The sequence below is a fragment of the Hyaena hyaena genome, unplaced genomic scaffold (assembly GCF_003009895.1).
Source record: "Hyaena hyaena isolate Hyena2069 unplaced genomic scaffold, ASM300989v1 scaffold_5, whole genome shotgun sequence".
Lineage (NCBI taxonomy): Eukaryota > Metazoa > Chordata > Mammalia > Carnivora > Hyaenidae > Hyaena > Hyaena hyaena.
In genome coordinates, this window is record NW_024080637.1 from 6,500,537 (window position 1) to 6,519,122 (window position 18,586).

An 18,586-nucleotide genomic window follows, 5' to 3' on the forward strand; every position below is an offset into this window, starting at 1 on the left:
GATATAGCCATCTGCAGAATGGGACCACTGTTCATAGCTTGCTGTAAGATCGTAGCAACACGATGAGCCAGGGAGGTCTGCCAGGGTAATGTGCCAGTGGGGGGGGGGGGGTTTCAACTGACATCCTGGGGTGTTGGGAGCAGAGGCCCCATCCTCTTTTACTCTCCCCCACCTTCTCCCTCTCAGATTCCTCTAGCCACTGAGCTACCTTTGCCAGCCTACAAATCACCTGGGTCTCAGTTTCTCTGGACAAGACTTGTTACATCCCCCGCCCCCAGGGTCAGCCCTCCTGCCTGCAGAGTGGGGGTGATAATAAATAACACCTGCTTTGTTGGTTCTGTGTGGGGACTGAGATAGCGCATGGCAGTGCCCGGTACCTGAGAAGGATTCAACAAACCTCAGTTATGACCGTTGACCTATGAATTCATACAAAAGCTCTGGCCTAGAAACCCAAGTTCTCAGCCCAACTTTGCCACCGACTTGCTGTGTGTGGCCTTCAGGAGCCCATTCCCTTCTCCGGCCTCAGTTTCTGTTTTTAAAATGAGACAAAAGCATCATCACCTCTGGGTCCGTCACCGTTGGAGTGACGACTCATAAGCACCAACTACATGGCAAGTGTTTGAGTTGTGGCAGCTCAAGAAAGCCACCTTGTTAGGGGCGCCTGGGTGGCTTAGTCGGTTAAGCGTCCGACTTTCGCTTGGGTCATGATCTCGCGGTTCGTGGGTTCGAGCCCCGCATTGGGCTCTGTGCTGACTGCCAGCTCAGAGCCTGGAGCCTGTTTCGGAGTCTGTGACTCCCTCTCTCTCTGACCCTCCCCCTGCTCATGCTGTCTCTCTCTCTCTCCTAGAAATAAATAAAACATTTAAAAAAAAAAAAAAAAAAGAAAGCCACCTTGTGAGGCAGACATAATTGCCCCCATTTCACAGATGAGGAAACTGAGGTCTGGGGAGAATGTGTGACCTTGCACAAGGTCACAGGCATGAAATGCTGAAGCGAGGCCGAGAGGAGGCAGTTCTTCGCTGAGCTGGGGCCTGTGCGGTGGGCTGGGGCCTCTTGGGCCCCCTGGCCATGTTCTCAAACCCAAGGGCTGTGCCTGGTTGGGGAAGGACTGGAACGGCCAACAGGGAGAGGATGGGTTTACCTTCATGGACGTGTCCCGATACTACCATTCCCAGCCCTCTGGACAGCCAGCACGTTGATTATCCTGCCTGAGCCGTGGGAAATGACAGTCTTTCTGACAGTGCAGTGTCTGTTAGAAATGAAAGGGCTGGAATGATACCCATTAGCCAACACGCCCTGGCCCTGGAAGAGTGTACCAGTTTCCCCTTTGCAGAGAGTGGGGGCCTTGACCCCCAGCTTCCCCCTCCTCCCACTGGTTATGTGGCCTTGGGCTTGCCCACCCGGAAGCAGGAGCTTCGGGTCCTCCCGCCCGCCTGTCTCGGTAGGGCCAATGTTACTGATGAGGAAATCCTTGGTAAATGGAAGTGCTGGCCCTGGGAAAATGCCTTCTGGCCTCGGGGTCAGGCAGACCTGGGTTCGTTTCCATTCTTGCCCTGACTCTGTGTGTCCTTGAGCAAGTTGCTTAACCTGTCTCAGCCTCAGCTTCCCCGTGCATGGAATAAGGGCACAAAGACCCTCCTCACGAGGTCATCGTGAGGATTGAGGAACACAGGGAGAGTGCCTGCCTGGGACTCCCTCCTGCACAATTCAGGAAGCCTCTTCCCTAAGGAGTCCTCAAATCCAGAGTCGGAAGGGTCTCCCCAGACTCCTGGCTTCCCTGCTGATCTTCAAGAGGCCATGGTCGTTCCCACCCCCAGCCTTTCTGTCTCCTGGCCCCTCCGTGTGGAATGTCCTTGCACTAGAGCATCGCTTGGTCCGGCTCCTTCAAGACCCCTCTCTCCCAAGTGGCCTCCTAACCATGTATCTAAAATTGCACCCCACCCCCCGTCACTCTGTACCCCTTTGCCTTCCTTCCTGGTCTGAAATGATGCATGGTGTGCGTGTGCTTTGCTTGTCCCTGTCACTACAATGCCAGATCCGTGAAGGCAGCCTTTCCCCAGATGCCCCTGCCAAAGCCGGGCACACGTGTCCTTCAGTAAGGTTCTGTGACCGGCTGAGCGGACTCAACGTGGCTCCATTCACTGAATCTCACGTGTACAGCCGTCTTGGTATTTTGGTGCAGTCCGAGTCAAGGAAATTTCCCAAGTATCTTCTCTGGGCCGCCCTCTGCACAGACATGCAGACTGGCTCAGACACGGCCCTGCCTCGGGAGCTCAGTGTCCAGGGGGAGGAACCAGGCGCCTCAGGGTGAGGAGAGGAGTACTTCCTGGAGGGGACACAGCCAGCCAGGGGACCCCTCGCTCTGCCCCTGCCCTCCAGTCTCCCGGAGGCTCCTCAGGCTGAGCCCAGGGGTAGGCAGTGTGGCCAGCCTCCCCAGGACGCAGAGCAGGGTGGAGAAGAGTGACGGCGGACCTGGACGGGCAAAGGGAGACCGGCACAGAAATGAACAAAGTGCTTTCCTCTCAAAGACTTTTGGGAACAAGACAAGGTTTCAATTGCTGCCTCAGCTTGGGTAAGTGCAGGAGGAGCCCAGAGGGATGACTCATGCTGCCGGGAAGGCGCATCAGGCAGAGGAGAGGGAATGGCATCCCAGGAGTGGGGAACAGCATGTGCTAATGCAAAAAGGCACAGAAGAGTATGTCGTGATGGGGATGGGAAGAGGGCTGGGGAGGGGGGCTGGGAGGTATGTTGGGGCTACGCTGGAACGGCAGGATGGGAAGTTACTAGTTAGGACACCTGGGTGGCACTAGCAGCTTCTCTCAGATCCACAATGGAGGTGGCCCTCTGTGTCCTTGGCTTCAGCATGAAGACACCCACTGGACCAACAGGGTCTGCCATCGATGTCTTCTCCTGGGACAGCCCCCCATGCAGAAAGGCTCTTAACCTGTTGGCACCAGGCATGCCATCTGGGAGCAAACCACAGTGGCACAGTGAGCAGAGCCCTGGGCTCATGACTGTCTCTGCCTCCTCCTGGCCCAGTATTGTTGGTCTATTAACCCACCGATTCTCCAGTCCTCCTTCAAGAGGCACCCCCCCTGGAACCCACCAGGACCCAGGACCTGGCTCTGGCTCTGCTACTAGCTTTCCATAACCTCTCCGAGTTTGTTTCCTCTCCTGTCAATGGGGAATAATAGCGGGAACATTATTGAAATGTATTCTATGCCAGGAATTGTTCAAATAGAGTTTTAAATTGATGTTCTCATTTGATTCTCTAAACAGTGACTATTATCATTCCCTCTAAGAAGTAGTCGAGGTGGGATTCGAACTCAGGCAGCAGATCTGTCTGCAAAGCCCAGGTCTTCTTCTAGAGCAGGTGGAGGAGTCCAGAGAAACAGGTCACAACCGTAACTCACATTTGTAACTGTCACAGGATACATATTAGACTTTAATATTGAGCACTTGGCGCTTGGTGTTATTCTCAGGATCTAAGCACTTTCCATAAATTCGTTCATTTAGGGGCACCTGGGTGGTTCAGTCGGTTAAGCGTCCGACTTCGGCTCAGCTCGTGAGTTCAAACCCCACATCAGGCTCTGTGCTGACAGCTCAGAGCCTGGAGCCTGCTTTGGATTCTGTGTTTCCCTCTCTCTCTCTCTGCCCCTCCCCACTAGCTCTGTCTGCCTCTCTCTCAAAAATAAATAAATAAAACATTTAAAAAATTTTAAAAATGAGTTCATTTAATTCCTTGTAATAATGCTATGAGGGGAGTACTGTTATGAGTCCCATTTCACAGGAGGAAACTGAGGCCATGATAGGTTAAGTAACTTGCGTGAGGTCCCACCTAATAGCTCCCATTAGATGAAGACTGATGCTGCGAGCCAGGAATTACTCTAGACATTTCATATGCATTAGCTTGTTTCGGCCTCACAACAGAGGTGCTGAGGCACAGAGGCTGTGTATCTCATCCACAGTCACATGGCTGGTGAGCGGTGTCACCAGGCTTCAAAACAGGTGGTCTGACTTCAGAGTCCCTGCTCCTAACCAGTGGCCCGAACACTTCTTGACACGATGCTTCGTGCAGGGCATCAGCTTGGTAAGTATTGCTCAGTCTCAGTGTGAGGCTGTAAAATGGGTTCTGGGTTCCTAAGGCCTCGGAGAGGCCCTGACGAACTGCTGCCCATCACACGTCCCTTGTTGGAAGCCAAGGCTGCTCCCAGGGGAGCCTCTGGGACCCGTGGCCCTGTCCCTGGCCACCTGTCCTGCCCACGCAGTCGCCGGAACACACAGTGCCCGAGCCAGGCCCGGCTGCTCTGGACACCGGGCCTCAGGACCCCCCAGAGCTGTTCCGCATTCCCCTCCCAAGTCAGCGAGGCCCTGGCTGGCTTTCTTCCTGGAAAATCAGTGGGGCCCACTGCCCTCTGCTGGCTTCCTCCAAGCCCGCCCAGACTCCAGGAGCAGCGGGCACCTCGGGGAAGGCTGCCCCGGCTCTCCCTGTGTCCTGGCCCGACCTGGGGCTGCATCCCACTGCTGTCCTGAGCAGCCCTGGCTGTAGCTCTGGAGGGAGCTGTGATACCCCTGCCCTAGGAAGTGCTCGCAGAATTGGAGATAGAGCGGTGGTGGCTCCCGTGCACTGAGCCCCTCGGGGACACAGGCATGTAACCGCTCTAGTCCCCAGAACCACTCCACTTTACAAACAAGGAAGCCGAGGCTCAGTCAAGCTGGTGGGTTTGCCAGAGACCACCCAACTGGTGACTGGTGGAGTGGAGGCTCGAGCCCGGTTCCTTCTGGGGGCTCTTCCCGCGAACTCAAGACCACACGGAATCTTGAAGACGGTCCCCCTGCTCTCTGTGCTGAGGACTTCAGGGGTATTTATTCATGCCTTTAAGTGCCTGGCACTGACCTCGTAAGTGTTGGGGACGCAGCAGCAGTGTAAGTGGTGTGGCTAGGCCTCCCATAAACCAACAGTGACACAAAGACACAAAGCAGGTGGATAGAAGAGGACCCCACAGTGCCTGGCACCCGGGCAGGGTCCTGGGGATGAGAGGACATTAGACAGGTGACAACGGGGAGAGGCAGGGAGGAAGGGCATGTCAGGCAGGCTATGGCTGGAGTCTAGGGACCTGAGGGCCTCGAGGGAACCCCAAGTTCACCAGGTGGCTACAGCACAGAGTGGGGGGACAGAGTGGAGGCGACAAGGCCGGGAAGGCAGGTGGGGACAAGAGCCTGACTTCAAGAGACTTCCCACACGTCAGCTCTTGGGCCCCATTTGGTGCCCTGGGGACCCCTGGTGTACAAGGGGCACCCCAAATCATAAATCCTGTAGGCCGGCTTTATAGCTGAAGCTTGGAGAGAAGGTGATTGGCTTAAGGTCACCCAGAGGAGCCAGAATCACACCCAGGCTACCTGACTCCAAGGGACACTCTGTCCCTACAGCACAATCTCAAAGTCCTTCTTCCTTCCTGGGGGATGGGTTTCTGTCTGATCACCACGGGGGGCAATGAGAGCCTACAAACCTCGGGATTCCCCTGGCAGCCCTGTGGACCAGGCCGCGCCCCTATCACCTGGGCGAGGGAGTTTCCCTGCCTTTGAGATCAAACACAAACCAACCCCAAACAGAAACTGCCCCACACCTGAGCTCCAGGTAAATGCAGCCCAAGCCTGGGAGGTGTACACACCTTTTGGCTCACACCCAGGAGAGGAAAGGAAGCTGTTTGAATAAAAACTCTCCTGGACAGGTGCCCAGCAATTTATAGTTTGCAAAACGCTTTCCCCCACACATACTGTCTTTTGATCCTCACACCTGTCCTTAGAAAAAGGTGCTGCCCATTTTACAGAGGCAGAACTCGAGGCCTGAGAGGTGAAATGCAATGCTCAAGGTCACAGAGCGATGGCGCTCTAGGATCAGAAACAAGTAGCCCCAGGAGGCGGCACGTGCCGGACACACACCGATTAAATGGCCCATCTCTGATGAATGTGGTGGGGAAAGCCAAGAGTGGACATAGGAGGTGCCACTGAGGCTGAGTCTTTCAAAAATGCATAGCAGTGACCAGGCAGAACTTGGGAGGGGAGCTTTCTGGGCCAAGGAAAGTGTGAGCAAAGGCCTAGAGGTAGGAAAGCAGGCAGACAGGAAACAGGGAATTCTCCAAAGGGGCTGGTGCACAGAGTGGGGGGTACACGGGGGTGGCTCCCCTCCTTTCCCAGTGACCTCTTCCCCCCTCCCCTATCTCCGAGCTTCCTCTCTCAACATCTGCTCTGCTCTTGCTGTTGGTGTTCAGATTCTGTCTCCCCCATCCTTCTGGAAGCTCCTGGAGGGCAAGAACCCTATCCAGTTCATTTCGGTGGCCTCAGTCTCTAGCACAAGGCTGGCCTGGCACGGAGCTGGAGTCAGCTAATGAATAAAAACGAACGAACGGATGAATGAATGAATGCGTACACAGTGCCAGCTGCATTACATAAAATAGCAGCCAAGAGTTTTTTGAACACTAACCATGTGCCACCAGGTGCTTGGCTAACTGCTTTTTACACACATCGTCTCTTTAATCCCCGTGAGGCCTGTCTATTATTTAGTTTTATTAGCATCATAATCTCCATTTTATAAATGAGAAAACTGAGGCACAGAAAGGTGAAGTAACTTGGGTTAAGGTCACAGAGCCTGCAAGTGTCCTTGGGATTCGAACTGAAGCCCCAGGCTCAGTTGAGAGGTTTTGCACACACTCTCCGCCACGTGGAGAGAGAGCCTCAGGCACAGGCACACACACACACAGGCACGTGCACAAGTGTGCACACTAGAGCACCCAGGCCACAGCCCCGTGCTCCCGGACACCCAGTCCTCCCCAGATTTGCTTACCCCTAGCATGGAGAAGGAGCTCGCAGGCCTGGTGCTGGGCTGAGGGCAGGGGTTGGGTGAGAAGGAGCCAGGTGGGCTCTGGGGTGGGCTCACTCCCTTTCTCCTCTGGAACGCAGCTTCCTGTCATTGGGCAGCTCTGTCAGGGGTATAGAAATCCTTTCTTGTATACAGTCTCCCCTTCTATACAATCCCTGCCACAAAATGACGGTTCCCTGCGATAAAGGAGGCAAAGATTGCCCAGATGCCTCTGGAGTACCAGGCCCTGTGCGGGGCTCCTTACAAACCCCGGGAAAGGTTTCTCAGGGTGCCCAAGGCCACCCAGGCTTGGGTGGAATGGGAGTTCCCATTTAAGCGGGCCAGACCCTCTAGGCCAACACATCTTCCACTGCCCAGGTCTCTTTCCAGTACCCCCACGACCCCTTAACATCTGATAGAGGACAATCCAGCCTCAGAGAACAGAGGAGGGACAAGAGAGTGGGAGGCCTTGCCTGAGATCACACAGCCAGGGCAGCGGAGCTGGGACCAGGGCCGGAGGTGAGGGTGGGCGGCAGGAGCATATTTCTAGCCAGAGCTGACCTGGAGGCTGGGGGGGAGGGGGGCAGTCTGGAGATTTGGGGAAGCCCTGCCTGGGCACTGGGCCTCTTTGCCAGCTCCGTTTCATAGCCAAAGGGAAGGAGGGGCCTGCTGGGCAGCGGGTGTCTGGACCAGGCGTGTGTCCTTGAAATGCAGTCCTGTGCAGAGCTGCCCATGAGCTCTCTTGGGGGTGACTGGGGCCCAGGTGTGAGGAGCTGCATGTTGCTGCGTGTGTAGGCGTGTTTGAGAGCATCTGTGTGTGTGGCTAATGTCACCCCCACTGCACTCTCATGAAGCCCCATCTCTTCCAGTGTCTTATCTGGTCCCCACCATAGGGCAGTGAGGGAGGCATGGCAGGGGGTGTGGCGGAAGAGAGGGTGAGGGAAGGGCACCTGACTGCAGAAGGCAGTGTATTCCTGGATGGATGTTCCTGGGGGGGTGGGGGGCTGGGGGGGTGGGAATGCCATCTCCAAAGGGACTGGAAGTGATAACCCCACAGGTGCATCCTGGCTCTGCCGGGCGTTCTTGCAGGGCTGCAGGGTCGAGCGTGTTTAGGGTCTGTGTGGGCGGCAGAATGTGTCTGAGTAGATGTATGCCTGGTGAGAGAGAAAGCCTGCGTGCCCCACGGGTGCTTCGGGGCATCTTCTTCCACCAGACGGCTCCTGAGCGCCCTGGGCCTCGGAGAGGGACGATGGCGAGCCGGCTCAAAGGGCTGGCCTGAGGCTCTCTGGACCCCTCTGCCCAGCTGGCAGAGGCCTGGGCTGACGTTGGGCGCAGCGCCACCTCGTGGGGCCACAAGGAGGGATCTGTGGCATGTCCGGGAAGCAGATGGCCTCCGTGGGGAGAAAGAGGGATGGGGATGGGGAAGAGTGGCCCTAGGTTCGCTCCCAGAACCTGAGCCACCAGATCCGGGTCGTACCAATTTCCTGGGACGAAGGGGATCCAAGAGGCTTCCCTGAGGTCTTACCCCTCCCTTCAAGCCCAGTTCCTGGCTCCTCCTGGCATCCTCCTTCCTCTGACTCTTAAATGCTATTCCCATTAACTAGGGAAGTCAGATGCTAACTGAATTCTTAAAACTGAGAAAAGCCAAAGGTGCCACGTGTCCTGGTTTGCCTTGGTTTGCCTTCGACTGAGGGGTCCCCAGGACGCAGCACTCTTGGTTTCAACATCAGGGAAGTCCCAGGCAAACAGGACTAGTTAGTCACACTAGATGAGCAAGTGTGGCAACGGGGAAATAGATGGTGCAGATGATTCCCGGGGACCCACGTTGGTCTGAAGCATCAAAGGAGGCCCCTGTGCCCTCACCCCAGCAGGGGTCCTGCTGGCCACAGATGCTTTAGGCAGTCTCTTCTATCCTGAGGGTTTTGTTACCATCTCTGTGGGATTTGGTGACTCCCAGCTGGGTCTCCACCCAGACGTCTCTCATGGGTTCGGTCCCCTCATCTGCTCTGAACTATGGGGCCAGGCTGTCCCATAGGCACAGCCACCCCAGAGGCCTCAAATGCAATTATTATGTCCCCTGAGCCTCTCCCTTCTCCTGGGTTTCTATCTCAATGAGTGGCATTCCCACCCACCAGTCACCCAGTCAGACATCTGGGCTTCTCTTTGATCCCTCTGACTTCCCTTACTTCCCACATCCAGTCCTTTCAATTCCATGTAGCACCATCTCTCCAGTCTACTTCTTTCTCTCTCATCCCCACTGCCATTACACTGCCACTACCATCCTCCCCTAGCCTCACTGACTCCAGCAATTGTCCTGAATTCATCTAGAACAGGCCAGAACATGGAGTCTGGTCCCAGCCTAAGGATGAATGAGAATGCTGGCTTGGACTCGGTTCCAGGTCCCCAGTCCTGAGAATTCTTGCCATGCCAGCCCGGGGACGCTCTCTCTACCCACCTTGCACTAGAGGAATGTGAAGGTCCCATTTTCATCCTTCAGGGCCTTTGTCTGGGAAGGCTGGTCAGGGCCAGCTCAGGTATCTCTCTACTCCACATCCACACTGCAACTGGAGTGTCCTCTTGCTTGGGCCCCTCCATGGCTTTCCATGGTCCTCAGGATGAAGTTTCAGCACCTTGACCTTGCGATGTGACCAGTTCCTATTGCTCTTAGAGTTACAATTCTAACCATTGCTCCATATGTGCCCACTGTGCTGCTGTTTTACTGTGTTCTGGTGAGAATGATGATGGTATGTATTAATGGCGTGTATGTGGCAGTACTGGTGTGTGTATGGTGGTTGTGATGGTGGGTTTCTAGTGGTTGTGATAGCATGTGTGTGGTTGGGATGGTGTGTGTGGTTGGGATGGTGTGTGTGGTTGGGATGGTGTGTGTGTGGTTGGATGGTGTGTGTGTGGTTGGGATGGTGTGTGTGTGATTGGGATGATGTCTGTGGTTGGGATGGTGTGTGTGTGGTTGGGATGGTGTGTGTGTGGTTGGGATGGTGTGTGTGTGGTTGGGATGGTGTGTGTGTGGTTGGATGGTGTGTGTGGTTGGGATGGTGTGTGTGTGGTTGGGATGGCATGTGTGGTTGGATGGTGTGTGTGGCTGGATGGTGTGCATGTGGTAGAGGTGGTGTGCTCTCATTGGGATGATGTGTATGTGGTAGGGATGGTATGTTTCCAGCGGCTGGGATGGTGTGTAAATGTTGGTAGGGGCAGAATCGAGCTTTCAGATCCCTCACATGTACTTCGACCAGAGCAGCTCCACTTGCGTATATTTTACGGATTGGGGTTCCTTATGGCTTTGTTTCTAAGAAGGCTTTTGTGGCTTTGAAAGGTTTGCAGAGTCATTGCTCTAAGATGACTGGTTGTTTCTGCTCCTCCTCCAAACCAGGAAGCCTCCCGCCGGGTGCTTTTCCAAAGACCTCCATCTCTCTGTGTAGGAATGTTACCCTCTCAAATGGCCTCAGCTCCAACAAGCTTCTGGGGCTCAGTGGCACGGACAGGATTTCTCCCTCCTCTACACACACCGCCCTTCATATCTGCCCCCTTTGTGTTCTTGTCTTACCCACATGCCTAGACTAAGAGCACACCGCCTCAGTAATCTCCACACTAACATTCTTCCTTTCTTCTCTGCTGACTCATGCACAGAGGTGAATAAAAACCGCGTCAGCGGTTTTGTGCAGCACACAGCCTGGTGAGAAAGACGGATACAGAGTGCTGTGACATCAGTGCTATAATGGAGGGGAGCCAGAGGCCCCTGACCTGGGAGCAGGGAGGCAAAAACAAAGGCTTCTCAGAGAAAATAATCCCCAAGCAAAGCACCCACCTGGAGAAGAAGTGGGGAAAAGTGTCCCGGGCAGAAGGAATAGCATGGGCGAAGGCCCACAGCATTAGAAAACATGGTTGGCTTGTGAGACAAACTGTCAGTAGTTGGGACTGTGGAGTGAGGACTGTGTGTGCGGAGCAGCAGGGCATAAGGCCTGAGAGTTGGGCGGGGGGCTGAGACCCAGGGGACTTTGGGTGCCCACCTGTAGAGCTGGCACTTCATCCTGAGAGCAGGGCCGTGACAGGAACTGAAAAGACACTGACAAGGTCAGATTTCCTTGTGTTAAAAATATTATGGTGAAATACAGCATAAAATCCACCACTGTCAACACATCAAGTGTACAACTCACTGGTATTAAGTACACTCACACTGTTGTGCACCATCACCGACCACCCATACCCATAACTCTTTTTATCCTGTAAAACAAACTATATACATAAACCTGCCCCCAGTGTCTGGCCAACCCCCATTACAATTCTGTCTCTGTGGATCTGACCACTCTAAGTACCTTCTATAAGTGGGATCATACAATGCTTGTCTTTTTTTTTTTTTAATGTTTTATTTATTTCTGAGAGACAGAGAAAGACAGTGTGAGCAGGGGAGAGGCAGAGAGAGAAAGAGACACAGAATCCAAAACGGGCTCCAGGCTCTGAGCTGTCAGCACAGAGCCCAACGCGGGGCTCAGACTCATGAGCTGTGAGCTCGTGACCTGAGCCAAGTCGGACGCTCAACCGACTGAGCCACCCTGGTGCCCTGACAGTCTTGATTTATATGTGGAAATGGAGAGAGCACTGGTGACCCAGGCAAGCGACATGGTGGAAGTGGAAGCCAGGGGGCGGTGAGCGTGAAGTGAGATTTGCAGAGTGGTGCCAAGTCAGGGTAAGCCCGAGAGCCCTTGCAGGAGAGGTGCATGGAGTGGAGTGGTGAGCTGGAAGGCCTCATCTGGTCAGCCTAGGCCAGTCAGGAAGCCAGGATCCAGCTGAGTTGACCTTGGCTGAGTCCCTCCCCTCTCAGGTATTCGAACAGCCGCTCTGGAGGGGTTTGTGGTGGCTCAACTGCCTGCTTCACTAGCTGCCCCCTCAGATGACCTTCCCCAGGACCAGCCCTCACTTAGTGCCATGACCAGGCCCTTTGGCACTGCAGAGGGAAGGGCTCCTTACCTCGGGGAATCTTTCTACATAGCCTCGGGAAGTGGTTAGGTGGGAAAGACATAACTAGAAGCTTCTGGCTGCTATGCCAGAGTTTCCAAGACCAAAATAGTTTCCTATACTCAAAGCTGAGCTCATAAGCCCCAGGCACACCAGATGGGAAGGGAGAAGCATCTAGAAAAAGCTGAGAGGGGTGCCTGGGTGGCTCAGTCAGTTAGGCATCCGATTTTGGCTCAGGTCATCCTCTCATAGTCTGTGGGTTCAAGCCCTGTGTCCGGCTCTGTGCTAACAGCTCAGAGCCTGGAGCCTATTTTAGATTCCCTCTCTGCCCCTCCCCCCACCCTCAAAAATAAATAAACATTAGGGAACAAAAGTGCTGAGAAACCCCAGGAGCACCGAGTGTCATGGGACTTTATCATCTTGCATCCAAACGGCCCAAAGACCCCGTGCCCACCTCACCGCTAGCCCAGAGGTAACACCCAGCAGTGGTAAGGCAGCTCTGAGAGAAGAGGAGGGACATCAGGGCTTCGGGTCTGATTTGCTCACTTCCTTGCCAAGTGACCTCAGGCCCGGGGCTCCTCTCCTCCGGGACTGTTTCTAGTCCACCATGGATTCACCTCACTGCCAGAGACCAATAGCAGACACGGCACAGCATGAAAGTTACCCTGGAGATGCAGCGACCAGAAAGGGGTGTGAGGCTTAAAGATTCCCTGATTATGTATCGAGGGTCTACTAAGTCCAGGGCACTGTGCCAGCCACAGACGCACAGCCTGGGAGGTAGGAACTCAGATTCTAGTCCCAGCTTTGTCTTTAACTCTGTGTGGCCTCGCCTCAAACATGATCAAGCAAGGAACAGAATCACCAGGAAGTGGCATGGACTGGTGGCCTTCCCCCCAGAATTCCTGATTTCATAGGTCTAGCGTGGGGCCCAAGAATTTGCGTGTCAAACTGATGTTGCAGGTGGAGGAACCGTGCTTTGAGAAGTGTTGGCCTAACCACTTGTCTGAGTCAGAATTTCCTCTGCTCTCAACAGGGAGAATCACACTGGCCCAGCTTACCTCCTGCCAAGGGACGCCCCGAGGTGCGAATCAAACAGCCGGGTGGATCACGGAACTTCAGAGAGAGTTGGTTGGGATCTTAAGACCCATTTGCTTTGAACTCCCCACTTGACAGGAGAAGACACCGAGGACCAGAGATGACACAGACCAAGGTCATAGTCAGTTTGAAGGTGACAGAGCCGGAATTAGACCCACAGAGCCTCCCTCCTTCTCCTAAGTCCCCCCAGTCCAAAGGAGATGCTTTTAGTATCTTCCTTTTAAAATGAAGTGACACTACTTGGTATTTGTAGCAGATGCTCTGAATGTCCTGCCTATATCTCTTTGTGTCCACCATTTCTGTGCATGTTCCATTTCTGTCCTAACAGCTTCTAAGTGCCAGCCCCTGCACTCTCCCTGAGGATTCCTTCTGGCCAGGGAGCCCACACGGCCTGGCCTTCATGTGGGAACACTGCCAAAGACTTAACATCTATTTCTTCTGAGCAAATCCCAGCCAATGACAGGTGGATACATACCCCAGCTCCGTCACCCCTTGACTGGGACAGCTTTGAGGCACATTGGGCACCATCAACCAGAATTCCTTAGTGGAACTGAGCCCGGGCTGGTTCCAGCAGAATCTTGCTTGATAGTATATTCTTTGCTTCTTTCCCTTCCCTTTCTCACTTTCTAACACCACCTCTGCAGCGCTTTCCTTGGATTATCTTTCAAATCAACTGTTTGTTTCAAATCCTTGTTTCAGGGTCTGTTGCTGGGGGAATCTGGCCTCAGACAGAATGATAATAATAATAATGGTAACTGCCGGGGCGCCTGGGTGGCTTAGTCGGTTAAGCGTCCGACTTTCGCTTAGGTCATGATCTCGCGGTTCGTGGGTTCGAGCCCCGTGTCGGGCTCTGTGCTGACTGCCAGCTCAGAGCCTGGAGCCTGTTTCAGTCTGTGACTCCCTCTCTCTCTGACCCTCCCCTGCTCACGCTGTCTCTCTCTCTCTCTCTCCTAGAAATGAATAAAAAAAAAAACACAAAAAACATAAAAAGAAAAAATAATGGTAACTGGCATTTACTGAACACCTACTATATACCAGGTACTATATACATATGCCCCATGTGATCCCCATGATAACATTCTTATCATCTCTGTGTAACTGTTGAGATGATCGGGTTCAGAGGCTTGACCAAGGATGGTCAGGTTTAGGTAAGCTTTCAGCAGGGCTGGGTGTTGAAGGACCTTGGTTCCCTCCGTAGGGGCCCAGCCCCACTGGGCGGTCACACCCAGAGAAAAGGCAACCTGGGGCACTTTTAGGCCCTGACACTGTCCCCACAACAGGCATTATTCACAATGGCAGAGTGGGAATCCTTTTAAGGGCCTCAACTGGTCAAGGATATTGATGGAGACGGCTGGAGAGGAAGAACAGACAAATACTTTATGATGATGGCAATCGACAGACTGGTCTGTGGCTACTCTTGGAGAGTCCCAGGAATAACTGGGGGACCCTTTGAGGATAATTTCTTGCTTACGTAGAAGGGGGCTCAGGGCCATTGTCTTTGGACAAAAATAAGCCTCTGTCTTGTAATCACAGATTGGTGACACCGGGCAATGTTTAGGCTGCACTGAATACATTCCTAATGTGTCTGTGCGGACCGAATATGGTCTTTGTTTATGGAAGTGCAATGTTTTGCTTTAGGCTTTAGTTTCAAAGTGCATGTTTCCATAGCAATTATTTTTGTTGTATAAAAAGAAAGCTATTTGGGTAATAATAAAGCCATACACTCATGTATAGTAAAATAAACTCCTTGGGTGTTTTTCAGGGGCCTGCACTAGACTTCCCACTGGGCCCAGTCTCCCTGGTGGGAGCTCTGAAGCTATCTCCCCATTGCTAGCCTCAGTTTCCTCATGTGTCACAAGCGAGGCAGCTGAATGGACCCTGCACTCTCCTTTGGGGCCGCCTGGCAAATCTAGGCAGCTTGCTGCCCAGTCTAGCCTGGAAACAGATCTGTAATTGAGCCTGCAGGGTCCCTGTGACAGGCACAGCCTGTAAATCTCCACTGGGAAGCAGCCCAGGGAGATAAATTGTACTGCAGCAGACTCTCCTTGCACTCTAGGAGCCGCCTGTCTCTGAGGTTAACGTGGAAAGAAGGGAGGGCCGATAAAGCCATTCCCCACAGATCTGACACTAACAGGGTAGGGGGGGATGAGGACCCAGGCCACCGCTGGCAGGGAAGGAGTGGTTGCAGAGTCGTGTTTGCTCCTGGGAGCCCATAGACACGGGCACTGGAGGATTTAAGCAAAAACAGTGACTTGGTCAGAAAGGATGCACTGTCATGGGGTGTATACATGCCTCTCTCCACCCTCAGGTTCTGAGCCCAGATACTGTGTGAGTCAGCTCGGTGCACCCAGCGCAAGGGCTGGGAGAGGGCAGGCATCACCAAATACAAGTAATAGAAAAGAATCATGGTAGCCAATGCTGATGAGCTAGTGCTCAGTCTGCACCACGCCCTGAGCTTACTGTTCTGCATGTATGATTTACTCCTCACAATCCTAGAAGGCACAGCACCGTGGCACAGAGATGTTAAGTAACTTGCCCAGGAGCACTCAGCTAGTAAGTGGCAGAACCAGGATTTAAACCCAGGTAGCTTGGTTCCAGAGTCTGTGCTCCGAATCACTCTGCAAAATGACCAATGCAGTAGTGACAATGACAGTGAAAATTCATTGCATCAGGTGTCTGTCAAGGGGATGGTGGGAAGAATTGATGAAGGATGGGCAGAAGTCCACCGGGTGGCCCGGCAGAGGGAAGCCAAGGACAAGGGCTGAGAGAGGTCACTGTGTGTCTAAGGAATGAAGAGGTACTTGAAAAGACCGGAGCGTAGAGGGGCAAACTGACAGATAAATCTGGGGGGTGGGGGAGGCAGGGCTGGATCCTGATGAGCCTCCAGTGCAGGGCTAGGGAGACACAGGCTCTGTGGCGTGGGCGACAGCAGGGCAGTGATGGGCCAGGTATGAGGACCGCACCGCCTCCCACCGGCTCTGTGACCTTGGGCAAGCCACTTCCCCTCTTGGAACCTCAGTCTTCTCATCCATAAACGGGGGTTGCCAATCCTGCTGCCTCTCAGGGCTTGGGTAAGGATTAATAAGGCAGCAGATGAAAAGGATTTTACAGACTGTAAGAGTTCACAAACACAGGCTAATGGGTGGGATGGAAAGAAGTGAAGAGATAGTCATTGTGAATGTAGCCAGCTGTCTTTACATAGAGCCTACTCCAACTTTTATGGTTATTAAAAATAATGACATCTGCATGTGGCATTGTTACTTGCCATTTGGCCTTTATTACCTCACTGGAGCATTTCCAACCTTTTACATGAGATGTGATCATTTCCATCTTACGAGTGAAGACACTGAGGCACAGAGAGGTGGCTTGGCCCACCCCAGCCATGCAGGCCAGAAGGGCAGCTGAGGCACGGTCTAGGTTTATGGCTGTGCAATTGTGTTCCCTCTATTGGGTCTCACAAAACTTGATTTATATTGAACAGCTTGTCTGAGCCGATGCCTCCAAAAGGTAAACCGAGGGCACAAAGAAGGCAAGATACAGTGAGAACGGTCATCTAGAAGTATTCAGGGTTGGAATGCTTGAGGTCTTCACCATTGGTCAATAACCTTGGAGGTCTGTGACAGGTCATAATTTGTCATCTTACTGAGGCCCAAATTTGAATTTTTTAAAAATTAAAAAAAAATTTATTGTTTTTGAGACGGACAGAGAGAGAGAGAGAGAGAGAAGGCTCGGGGCAGAGAGAGAGGGAGACACAGAATTCCGAAGCAGGCTCTAGGCTCTGAGCTGTCAACACAGAGCCCAACGCAGGGCTTGAATTCATGACCTGCAAGACCATGACCTGAGCCGAAGTTGGACGCTAACTGACTGAGCCACCCGGGCGCCCCCCAAACTTGAATCCTTGAAGACGGGTATGTGGAGGAACAGCCTGTCTGGTCTATGCTTCTTAGCTCGACTTACTGGCTTTCTCCTCCCCAGAAGAGGCAGGGTGGTCCAGGGCGAGAGTACACGTGGGGTTAGAGGCTGTCCATCTGGGGAGAAACCCTAGCTCTGCCAACCAAAGCTGTGTGACCTTGAGTAAACAGCCTCCTGTCTCTCAACCTCAGCTTCCTGATTTGTAACACAGGGATATTCATATCTACATCAAAGGGCTGTTGAGGACTGGTGAGGCCACAGTCATTTTACGGACCCCAGAGGATACCCAAGGAGCAGGTCACGGCAGGCTCCCGGAGGGGAAATGGAGACAGGAGTCTTACTTTTCATCACGCACCTTTTTGTAACCTCTTATTTGTTTCTCAGTCCAGTGGGGACAGGGGGTCAGAATAATGCATGGAAAGTACTTAGCAGAGTCTTCACAAAATACTCCATAAATATTAGCTTTTATTGTTATATATATTATTACAAATCAGTTTTTAAAACTGTTTTAAAATCAGTTTTGTAAAACAGTTTTACAAAGCTGTAATCATCAAGACAGTATGGTCTTGGTACAAAAACAGACACATAGATCAATGGAATAGAATAGAGAACCCAGAATAGGACCCACAAATGTATGGCCAATTACTCTTTGACAAAGCGGGGAAGAGTATCCAATGGAAAAAAGCCTCTTTAACAGATGGTGCTGGGAGAAGGGAATAGCAACATGCAGAAGAGTGAAACTAGACTACTTTCTCACACCATACACAAAAATAAACTAAAAATGGATAAAGGACCTGAATCTGAGACAGGAAACCATCAAAACCCTAGAGGAGAAAACAGGAAACAACCTCCTTGACCTCAGCCGCAGCAATTTCATACTTGACACATCTCCAAAGGCAAGGGAATCAAAAGCAAAAATGAACTATTGGGACCTCATCAAGATAAAAAGCTTCTGCACAGTAAAGGAAACAATCAACAAAACTAACAGACAAGCGACGAAATGGAAAAAGATAGTTGCAAATGACATATCGGATAAAAGGCTAGTATCCAAAATCTATAAGGAACACACCAACTCCACACCCAAAAAACAAATAATCCAGTGAAGAAATGGGCATAAGACATGAACAGACACTTCTCCAAAGAGGACATCCAGATGGCCAACAGACACATGAAATGATGCTCAGCATCCCTCATCATCAGGGAAATACAAATCAAAACCACACTGAGATACCACCTCAAGCCAGTCAGAGTGGCTAAAATGAGCAAATCAGAGAACTATAGATGCTGCCGAGGATGTGGAGAAATGGTTACCCTCCTACACTGTTGGTGGGAATGTAAGCTGGTGCAGCCGCTCTGGAAAACAGTGTGGAGATTCCTCAAAAATTTAACAACAGAACTCCCCTATGACCCAGCAAAAGCACTGCAAGGAACTTACCCAAGGGATACAGGAGTGCTGATGCATAGGGGCACATGGACCCCAATGTTCACAGCAGCACTTTCAACAATAGCCAAATCATGGAAAGAGCCTAAATGTCCATCAACGGACGAATGGATCAAGATGTGGTTTATCTATACAATGGAATACTACATGGCAATGAGAAAGAATGAAATCTGGCCATGTGTAGCAACATGGATGGACCTTGAGGGTGTTATGCTGAGTGAAATAAGTCAGGCAGAGAAGGAAGATACCATATGTTTTCACTCATATGTGGAACAGGAGAAACTTAACAGACCATAGGGGAAGGGGAA